Here is an 11,063-nt window from a genome sequence, read left to right as displayed (position 1 = left end):
ATTCCTGGCTTGCCTGTTAATTCACTAATGGCATTTTCATCAGGGCAGGAGCAGTAATAAGTCCCAGTTCATGTTTAAAAAAAATCACTTTTCATAAATAGATTACCCAAGCATGATGTGGTAGTGCATTGTCATTTACACACAGCATCTTTTCCAATGAAATGGCCACAAAACTTTCCTAATAACGGCATTTTACTGATAATAGCGCATAAAACAATGTTTGGAAATTGTTTCAGCAAAAATATTAAACATTTGCACATTAAGTAAAGTGTTCTAATTTGTTTTGACCCCATAGCAATGTTTGTTTCACCAAGGAATTACAAAAATGTGTCTTCATAACTAGTGAAATATATTTGAAAAAAGTCTGACATCTTACAGCCTTTCATTTCACATGCTGTGCACAGTTCAATTGTCACACAGTTCACTTATCAAAATCCTCTAACTTCAGTCACAGAAAGAAAAATAAATTAAGGCAAAATGGATTCTGACTTCTGTCTCTGAAAGCCAGCAAATTTGACAAGATAAGATTTAAAGGCATCTTTATTGCTCTTTCACTTTGTGATCTATAAAAATACCTATAAATCTTATCTGGTCACATTTGCTATGCTTTCAGAGACAGAGGTCAAAAGTCAATTTGTCTTCCTACATTTACTTTTTGTTCTGTGATTCAAGTTAGAGGATTTTCAGCTGCCAGAAAGGGCAAGTTGTCTCTAAAAATAGCTTGTCCTGATTGAATCTTGCTTGACAATGCGGGTGGATGTTTTGAGCCCTGGTCAGGTACTTTTATACGGGAACCCTGAGCAGAGCTTGTGCTTGTCCACAATACCCTCACACCTTTTACCAGAGACATCTGTGGATGTTGGGGATTAATCCACCACAGTTTTTAGGGCTCACTTGGTTCTGTTGGGTTTTCAGCTTGAATATTAAAATGATGCAACCCAGTTTGAGCTACACTTATGGTCCTTTTGTTGATTACTTATGGCGCAACCTATTGCTATTGTGGCCAGCTGCCGACTGACGGTCTATGCATATTTAACACAACATGGAGTCCCTAATGTGGGAGCTCCTATTATCTTTGCAGTAGAAGTGGACGCTGCCTTCTGCTTTGAAGTATTTTTGGCATTCTTGGCCACATTTCCATCTATGGAAGCTAACACTTTTCATGAATACACTGTCCTAGAGGCACCTGCTGCAAATACACCTTATGCACGTATTGAAATTCCTCTTACGGTCTGGGAACACCAGACATGGTTTAATGGCACCCTTCTCCATATGCCTGGGCCTGTTTGAATGGGTCCTTTCAGCAATGAGGGAGATACTTGGCTGACATTAGCTGGGTAGACACCATATCCAGATTTAGGCAATCTAAATCTTGTGCAAACCTGCAGTTTGTACAGTTCTCTGGTTGTTTTATATAGGCGTCTAACTAAATTAATTTTATATACATTATTCGCTTCACTTGGCCTGCAAGCGCAAGCCCTGTTTCCTGCAGTGCCTGTTATTAGTCTTGTTATAGTTCTTTCCATCAAGGGCAAAAGCTTCACTAATGGAGGACTATTTTTGCCACAGTCTGTACTCTTTGTCATTGCACTTCCTCGATGACCATTCTACCAAACGTTCGCAAACAGATACAGAATGAACATAGGGCAGGTCCTGCCCTAAATTTGGAGATGAAATTAATGGGTAGTTTTCCGTAGTTTCCGAAATGTTCCTTCCTAATGTTAAAGGTGAAGCAGCATCTCTTGCTATATGCCAGCGACTTACCGTGGTAGTGTTTGGCGACTACAAAAGTGATTTGCCTATATTTACTACTAATGTGTATAAATCGCTAGGACGCAATAATTTGGGAGCCAGACCTTCTGTACCACCATTTGGCAAGCCTAATACTGACAAGGATGCGAGACAACCTGTGAGTTTGCTAAAAAACCATGGAATAAATCTAAACCGAAACAAAAAAGATAAAGAAGGAGGACAGACTCCTCAATATAAAGCCCCATTTTAGAAAAAGAAAGTAGCTGCTTTGACTACTAGATATGACACAGAAAACCCTCCCCCTGAACAGGAGTTGGGGGCGAGACTCCCCGACAGCGCGGCCACAGACTCCTTAGCATTCCGGAATCTCCAGGAGTTTCTAGTAGCGAAAGCAACTGATATACATTTGTTACAGTTTAAACCACGGATGAACGCATAGAACCTGCAGACCGATTATATCACTTAGATATGCATACTGAAGGCAACGTTCAACACACTATTAAAGCAACATTATGTGATAATGTAACTACGTATTATGACAATTTTTAGTCAAGGTTGAATGACACCCACCATTTGTACTCACAACCCCCCAAGGGGAGGATATAATTCTTCCATCCTTTTCTCACCTGTTCCCTGAAAAGTCAATCAAGCTTACGCATCCAAATGGGCCCTTGCATTGGTACCTGTACTTTACCAAATCATCAGTGTTGGGATAAGGATTCCCCTTATGTGATTCCTATAAGGTCTATCCCACAGGTATAACCACAATATCCTATTAAACTGAACGCTAAGACACCCCTTAAATGAATTCTCTCCCAATTGGACTAACAAGGGGTAATTGAACCCTGTGTCTCTCCGATGATTAAGCCTCTTTTTCCTGTTTTAAAACAGGATCATTCCTATCACATTATGTTAAATTATCCACATTAGAATAGTAATGCATTCATTATTATTATTAATTATTTGGGCATTTATTAAGCGCCTGGTTACGCCACTGGCGTGTCCCCGCGCTGTGATAAGTGAAGTGGCTGCCCCCCCACCCCCCCCTCCCACAGAAGGCTACCTGCTGAAAAGGTATGTTTTGAGTTTCTTCCTGAACAGGACTTCAGAGGGTTCTAGTCGCAGTTCCAAAGGAAGAGCATTCCAGCGCCTGGGAGCGAGGTATCTAAAGGATCTGCCTCCCATACGCACCTTCGATACTCTAGGGACTTTTAACAACCCAGTCTGCGAAGACCGTAGACTGCGTGTGGGCTCATAGCGAGTTACCAGACTCTGGAGCGGTGCAGGTGTTTTACCGCTCAAGATGCGGTGGCATGTAGAAAGGGCCTTAAACTCCACTCTCCTCTCAATTGGAAGCCAATGGAGGGCCCGCAAAGCTGGTTTGGCAGATGACCTCCTCGGGAGCCTGAGTACAAGCCACGCTGCAGCATTTTGAAGAACCTGCAGGCGGCCCATGACCTTGCCTGTGGCCCCCAGATAAGGCAAATTCCCATAGTCAAGTCGGGAGGTGACGAGGGCGTGCACCAGCGTCCTTCGAGCAGAAATAGGGAGCAGATCTAACACTTTCCTTAAGGCTCTCAGGACACCGAAGCATACCCCCGCCACCCGACCGACCTGGGGACCAAAGGCAAGGTCCTTGTCCAGCCACACGCCAAGGTTCCTGGCCTCACGGCAGGGAACAGGGACCTCGCCCAAACAGGGCGGCCACCACGCTGACGACCAGGCAGACGGCCCACCCCCCACCACGAGCACCTCAGTCTTGCTACCGTTCAGTTTTAGACAGTTTGTGGACATCCAGGCAGCAAGATCTTGCATGCAGTTCCTGAAGATGTCCGCTGCAAGGCCGGGTGCACGCGATAGGGAGATGACCAACTGCGTGTCATCGGCGTAGGACAACAGACGAAGACCGTATCCCTCCACGATGGCCGCAAGGGGGGAGACGTAGATATTAAATAGGGTTGGGCTCAGAGACGAGCCCTGAGGCACGCCCTGGCCCAACTCAATCTCCCTCGAGTAGCATTCACCCAATCTGACTCGAAAACACCTGTCAGACAGGAAGGACTTGATCCAGCCAAGCGCCGCTCCTGTAACCCCACCTTCATTCAGACACTGTAGCAAGGTGGAGTGTGCTACAGTGTCGAACGCTGCGCTTAAGTCGAGTAAGATCAAAGCCATAGTTTGGCCCTCGTCCACACCATGTCGTAGCGCTTCAACCGCCACGAGAAGTGCAGATTCCGTCGAATGACGGGGGCGGAAGCCAAATTGCGAGTCGTGGAGAAGCGAAGCCGCCTCCTCGAACTGCATAAGCTGTACATTGGCTATTTTTTCTGCCACCTTTGCCAAGTAGGGCAAGAGGGAGATAGGGCGGAGGTAGTCCAGTTTTTCAAAACTGACGTTGGCCTTCTTCCGCAGAGGAAGTACCACTGCTTGCTTCCAGGCGTTCGGGACAACCTGGGACTTAAAGGAGGTGTCCAATAAGTAGCGAACATAGGGCTCAAGTACTGGCAAGCTGCCCTTCAACCGACTAGGGGTGGTTGGGTCTCTTGGGGAGCCTGATTTTATCGAACCACAGATACGGAGAAGTTCCTCAGTAGGGGGAGTAACGAAAGTGGTTAATCGTTCCCTTTTAGTTTTAGTGGCTTCCGGATGTCTAGGACCGTTATCTACCCTCTGGGGAAAGGAATTATAGATGTTAGTAACCTTGTTTGCAAAGAACTCAGCAATGCGGTCACAGCCCTCCGTCGTGCAGAGTTTCTTAGGCACCGCGGCGGGTTTCCCTACCGCAATAGACTTATAGATAGAGAAGAGTTCCTTGGTGGACTGCTCAGCTTCTTCTATCTTATTGCAGTAGTACAATGATTTACCCTTCCTGATCAATTTGTGGTAGTTGCGCCTACAGTCAGTGTATTCTGTTTTGGCTAGGGTTGAGTAGGCAATCCTCCATTGCCTTTCCGCACGTTTACATGCTGCTTTGGCCGTCCGCATGTCCTCGTTGTACCAAGGAGCCGATCTCTGTGCTCGGCCCCCATTTTAGCCACACCAAGTGGTGCCACCCGGTCCAGGGCTTCCGTAATTCGTTGGTCTAGATTAGAATTAATTTCATCTACCCCTTCACCTCCAGGATGACCCTTCTCAGTTAGCGCCTGATTGAATTTGGCTTGGGAGAACGCTGCCCATCTCCGCCTAGGGTGTTTGTCAGCGGGGGGTCGCTGGGCCGTGGTCCCTGCATTTCGATGGTGAAAGGGACGAGGAGATGATCAGACCATGGGATGGGGATCGGAATTTGGGCATCCACTTGGTTCCAGTTTGCGAAAACCGGGTCAAGAAGGTGGCCCAGCTTGTGGGTAGGGTGCTGTACCTTCTGTTCAAACTGTAAACTTGCCATTGTATGACCGAAATCACTCGCCACCCTATCCGTAGGGGTATCTAAATGCAAATTAAGGTCACCTAAGACAAGGTATTTATCCGTGCGTAATGCGGCCTCTGTGACGCCTTCCACTAACTTCTCAATAAAGGTTGCAGTGGAGCCCGGCGGGCGATAAATTAGAAGGCCTTTCAGGGTGAAATAGCCATTTATTGAGATGGAAAACGCACCTGCTTCGCTATCATCAATCAAGATGCGTTCTAGCTGACATTGGTAGTCTTGTCTAGCAACTATGGCTATGCCACCCCCTCTCCCCCGTATTCTGTCTAGTCTTTGCAGACAGTAACCCTCTGGGATGGCTTCAATGATCTCCGGCATGGAGTCCTGGTCTAACCAAGTCTCCGTGAGGAAAAGCAGATCCCATTGCTTTCCACTGAGGAGGTCATGAATATCCAGAGAGTGTTTACGTAGGGAGCGTACGTTCAGCAGGCCGCATATCAGGGTGTGTTGGCCTCTGATTTGAGCCTTCTCTGTAGTGAAGGTAAAGTTACAGTGGCTACAGCCCACGTTATTTCCAGCCTCTATACTGTGTGAGCAGGGTCCACAAAGCTCACTGCGGAGGAGAAGAAGTTCATCTCTGCTCCAACTAGTACGATGTAAAAAAGGGGCAGGGGGACTGGCCCTGGGCCGCTGTCGGCCGCGGACGGGCGCAGACGGGCTTAACTCAGGCGCAACTCCGGCGCGCCTTCGGCGCGCCCGCTGCGCTCATCCGCTGCGCTGCCTACAGCACATCCGCCTTATATCCCCCCCAGCGTTCCAACAACTAGAGCGCTGCTGTTTCCTGCCGGAAGTGTCTGGCTCGGACCCTCCACGCCCTCTGCTCAAACGGTGCTAGTCACCGGCGTCAGACCGAGGCGGGAGGGAGGGGCGAGTCCAGCACTCCGTTGCTAGGTAGCAGCACCTGTTTGTCCGCTTTGAGAGGCTCTGCCGAGCAAAATGCGGAAGTCACAGAAATCTCGCTGTGCGAAGCAGCTTACACGAAGCCAGGTGAGGAGAGGAAGGTTGTGAAGGTTTAAAAAGTTTAAAAATGCGCTCACACGCTATGACAGCATGCTAGTGCGCTTCAGTAAAAAGCGGTAGGGACACTGCCACTGCCCACTTACCAAATTCATATTCGCAGTGCAAAACACAAACAGTACAGCACTCGTTAATATTGTGGTCCATAAAAAATACAAAACCACTTTGGACATTTCCAATGTTTTTTTCGGTCACAATTTGGCTCCTGAGAGCTGAGGCTTTGCAAATAACCAAAAAGGGTCCTTTCCGTGTCAGAAAAGGAAGAAAGCACCCCTTGCAGGGACTTGAGAGAAAGAAAAAAAAAATGTTCTTTCAAATAACTCACCCGCCCAGGTTTCTCCTTGGTGGCATGCTTCATCATAGAGTCGATCCCTGCCCCCTAAGGACCTGGGCGTGCTGCTACCAACAAATCCGGGGGATTGAAAAATAAGGGTGTCCCTATACACCTATGTGGTCATAAAAATGAAGATGGAGTGGGTTTTATTTGAAGCGCCAAAAAAGGTTAAAAATAACACATTAGTGGGACAAAAACAACTTTATTTCTTATCCCTAAAGTGGTATACTAAAATCTGGGGATACGCGGGAAAAACTCTAGGTGTGAATACCTACTGTTTCCCTGGTAATCAGCTTTTAGCGCCCTGGCTTTTCAGATGTGCTATGTACAAATTCCTATGCGCTTTAAGAGCAGCCCAAGGGTTTTTTTTGGCATGAATTGTGTCTATCCTTCATGACATTGACCCTGAATCTCTGTCCTATGTAGAGGATATCTACTTGATGGATGATTAATTAAATTCCCATTTGGCCAGAGTAGATCTCATAATATTTGTATTTGCTGAATTTGGATACAAGTTCAACTTTAAAAAATCTAATATAGCTTTACTATGTCTCCTTTTCCTAAGCTATGAACTTATAAATGAGGGACAGAATCTTGCACCTCATTTTTGAAGAAATGTGCCTTTTTGCTTCTCCAAACCACTTAAAAAATTGCAGTCTCGGCTGGGATTTCAAAATTTTGACAGAACATACATTCTTGATTATGCAGTGCATTAAACCTCTTTAAGCATTAATACCCCCTGATTTTTCAACTGCATGCTGGATATTAGAACACACAGATACACTCAGATCTTTACAATCTGATTTGCTAGAAACACGTCACCTGCGTACACATTTCAATAACACAAACCTGGTCATCTTTATTTTACCAGGTGCAATTGAATTTACTTTCATCATCTTTAATGAAGTTGAAACTGTGCCTATAGCATATAAATTGCATTTATATTCTACATCGGAAATGCGATTTGCTTCCACTGGAAAAATGCTGACTGCCGTGCAGATGGCTGTCCTTAGTAAATGGCCACTTGCTCAAGGGGAAATCATTATTGTTGTAGCACCCCTGCCAGCCTTGGAGGCTGTCTCCAAAGCAAGCATTCCTAATTCTGAGGCCCTCCATCCTAGATGGATACAATGGGGTACATCCTTAACAGCTTTTGATGTCCACTTTGACCATTATTTGCAAACACAAGAATTTCTACAGTATGAGCATGTATATCATTTGCCATCTACTGTTCTACCTCTTGATCAGTATAAATATATTATTTACATTGAAGGTTCAGCTCAACCTGCCATATGTTCTAAGCAGCAATATTCGGCTGCATGCGGCATCGTTATTGGTATTATGTTACATGGTGTTTTTCACCCTCAAACAACTTGCAACTGCACTGTGCAGTTACCTGAACTGAAGGCTTTACTTCTCGGACTTGAACATGCGGATCCTGCATTCCCCATGCTTATAGTATGGGATTCGGATCCTTTCATTATTTATATTACCTTCAACAAAAATATATAAAGGATTCAAAGGGAAGCACACAAGCATAAACTGCTTTGGGTTAAGGTGGCAGATCTTAAAGCGAGGTTATGTTATGTTATGTTAAAAGTGATTTATAAAGCGCACGTTCACCAGGCGGTTTCTTAGCGCTAGGCAGGGCGTGTTGCAGGTACAGTAACAGTGAAGTTAATTGTAGGCCTGGACGAATAACCACGTTGTAAGGGATTTCCTGAATTGAGTATAGGAGGTGGCCAGCCGCAATTCAGGGGAGAGGGAGTTCCAGAATTCGGGTGCCAAGTTCGAGATTCTTAGACCACCATGTTTTTTGCGTTTGAATGGGCAAGGGGTCAGCAAGTTCATGTTTGAAGAACGCAAATCGTGGGAGGACATAACACTGTATTTTGGAAGCGATAAATGCCGTACCACGATCCGAAAGGGCTTTGTAGATCGTACAGCCTAATTTAAAGATGCAGCATTGGGTCACGGGAAGCCAATGTAGGCTTTTTAACAGAGGTTTCACATGGTGAGACTTAGGTTGACTGTAGACAAGCCTGGCGGCTTGGTTCTGCACCAGTTGTTGCCGGCTAAGTTGGGAGACATGGTAGACAGGGATACCGGTGTACAGAGTGTTAGCGTAATCAATACACAAAATAATGAGGGCGAGAATGACTTGGATCCGGGCCTCAGTGGTTAAATATCTGCTTAATTATCGAATTCTCTGAAGGTGGAAAAAACAAGCGGAGACCACAGAGCTTATCTGGGCCTTCATAGTGAGATTGTTGCTGATCACAATTCACAGGCTTTTGACCGAGCTGACTGGAAGAGGGGAGCACCCCAATGAATGTGGCCAAAAGTTGGAATTCCAGGGATTTGCTGGGCCACCAGTGAGAATCGGCTCGGTTTTATCAGGTTTTAGTTTGAATGATTAATGTTCATCCAGTTGCTGATGACTTTCATAGTAGGACTGAAAGCTCTCCATTGATTAAGGCGATGAGTCGATCTTAAACACTAGCTGGAGATCATAAGCATAGTTAAAGGTTACAACCTCTCTCTTTCGGCGGGCCAGAATCAAGGGGAGCATATACAAATTGAAGAGGTGGGGGGAGAGGGATGAGCCGTGTGGTACCCCACAAGTCAGTCTTCTTTTTTCAGCAGATATACTGGCGAGGTGGACAGCTTGAAAGCGATCACTGAGGAAAGAGGAGATCCACTTCAGTGAGAGACCCCGGATTACGGCGCTTCCGACCCGGTCGACCATCTGATGATGGACTACCGTTTCAAAAGCGGCCGAAAGATCCAGGAGCACCAGGGCTTGCGTGGTGTTCTGGTCAGCCCCCCTTCACAATTTGTCGAGAGTTGCTAAGATAACGGACTCGGTAGAGTGTTCAGGTCTAAAACCTTCTTGGTGTGAGTCCAGATAGTGAGATTGCTCCACAAAGGTGCTGAGGCAGTTAGCAACTTTGGCTTCTAGGATTTTACCCAGGAAGGGCAGCAGTGAAATAGGACGGAAGTTACTAGGGTTGAGGAGTCGGTGCCTGTTTTTTTTAAAGATTGGTAATACTTCTGCACTCGAATAGATTAGGGACAAGGCCTTTAGAGAGGGAGTTGTTAAGAAGCAACATTGAAGGCTCAGGACAGTGGAGGAAGACTTCCCGAAGGATGTTGGGGTGGCCGATGTCCTTAGGGCATCCGGAACAAACCATTTTAAGTAAAGAAAAAGAGACATCTTGGGTAATAAGGGGCATTTGATCAAGGTGGTGAGAATTGGTGTGTGAGCATCAAGGGTCTGTTATTGCGGAGGACTAGGGGATACTAGATTTGATGATGCCAATTTTTTCAATGAAGTAACTATTGAGGCAGTCGCATAAGGATTGTGACGGGGTGGGTTTTGCTATGACACGATCTGGTTTAACAAGTTCATCTACTATGAAGATGATGTCCTTGGCTTTAATGGTGGGTTCTAGAATTTTTGAGGAAAAATATTCAGATTTGGTCCTGAGAATGGCTTTTTTGTAATCTGTAAGTGCTACAATAAAGATGGTCTTTTTATGAGGGCAATAGTCCTCTCTCCACTTTCGTTCGGTTTGTCGCAAGGCCAGTTTCATCGCTTTCAAGTTGTCAGAGAACCAACGATGTGCGTCATGGGGCCTCTTGTTTTTAATTTTCTTCAAGGGAGCTATGCTATCTCTGGCAGATTACAGCCAAGCATTAATATTTTCTGCCTGAGTGTGAGGGGATTCCGTCTGGCCAGGGTGTATAGAGGCGGCTAGTAGTGCGCAGAATTCTGTAGTGTCTACCCGGCTCCAGTTCCTGGCCATGGTGGTGCCTGGGGGCGAGACTTTAGGGGTAGGGGTACTCGGGTGGTGAAGGTAATAAAATTATGGTCCGACCATGTGCAGGGGAAATTCGCAGGTTGGCTATCTCTAGGTTGGATGTCCAGACCTGATCTAGGGTATATCCCTTTATGTGAGTGGCTACCTTGATGTGCTGGGTGTAATTCATTCCTCTTAGTAGGTTGGTAAATTCGACCGAGTAAGGGCTTTTCCGTGCATTGTTTGGCCAGTAGTTGAAATCGCCAATTATCAATACCCTGGCGTGATTTATAACCAATTAGGCAATAGCATCACTCAACGGCTGCGAGAATGTGGGCATAAGGACGGGAGGTCTGTAAAATAAGGCACATATAAAAGAAGAGTGATTGGATTCAAATTAGTGGGATGCCCAATAAGCAAGAGAGGTGAATTTGTGTTTTTGTGATATTACAGCTGCAACCCCTCCTCCAGCTCTGTTCTCCGACCTATTAGACTGGAGAATATAGTAATTATCTGGGATTGCTGCTAGGATGTCAGGGCTGGAGTCAGCCGTCAGCCACGTTTCTGATAGGAGGATATCTGGTTTGTCAGTGTCTAGGAAGTAAAAGATCACCATCAATCGAGAGTTTAGGTAACAAATTGATAGTTCCACCTGTCCCTGGCGTTCGAGAGTAGTGGGGGATTTTAGGAGTTCAAAGTTATTTTTTAGGGGCTCCTGGCCAAGTCGTTTTAG

Source organism: Lissotriton vulgaris, chromosome 4_1, assembly GCF_964263255.1.
Source record: "Lissotriton vulgaris chromosome 4_1, aLisVul1.2, whole genome shotgun sequence".
NCBI classification, from domain to species: Eukaryota; Metazoa; Chordata; class Amphibia; order Caudata; family Salamandridae; genus Lissotriton; species Lissotriton vulgaris.
Note: the sequence above shows the minus strand (reverse complement) of the source record.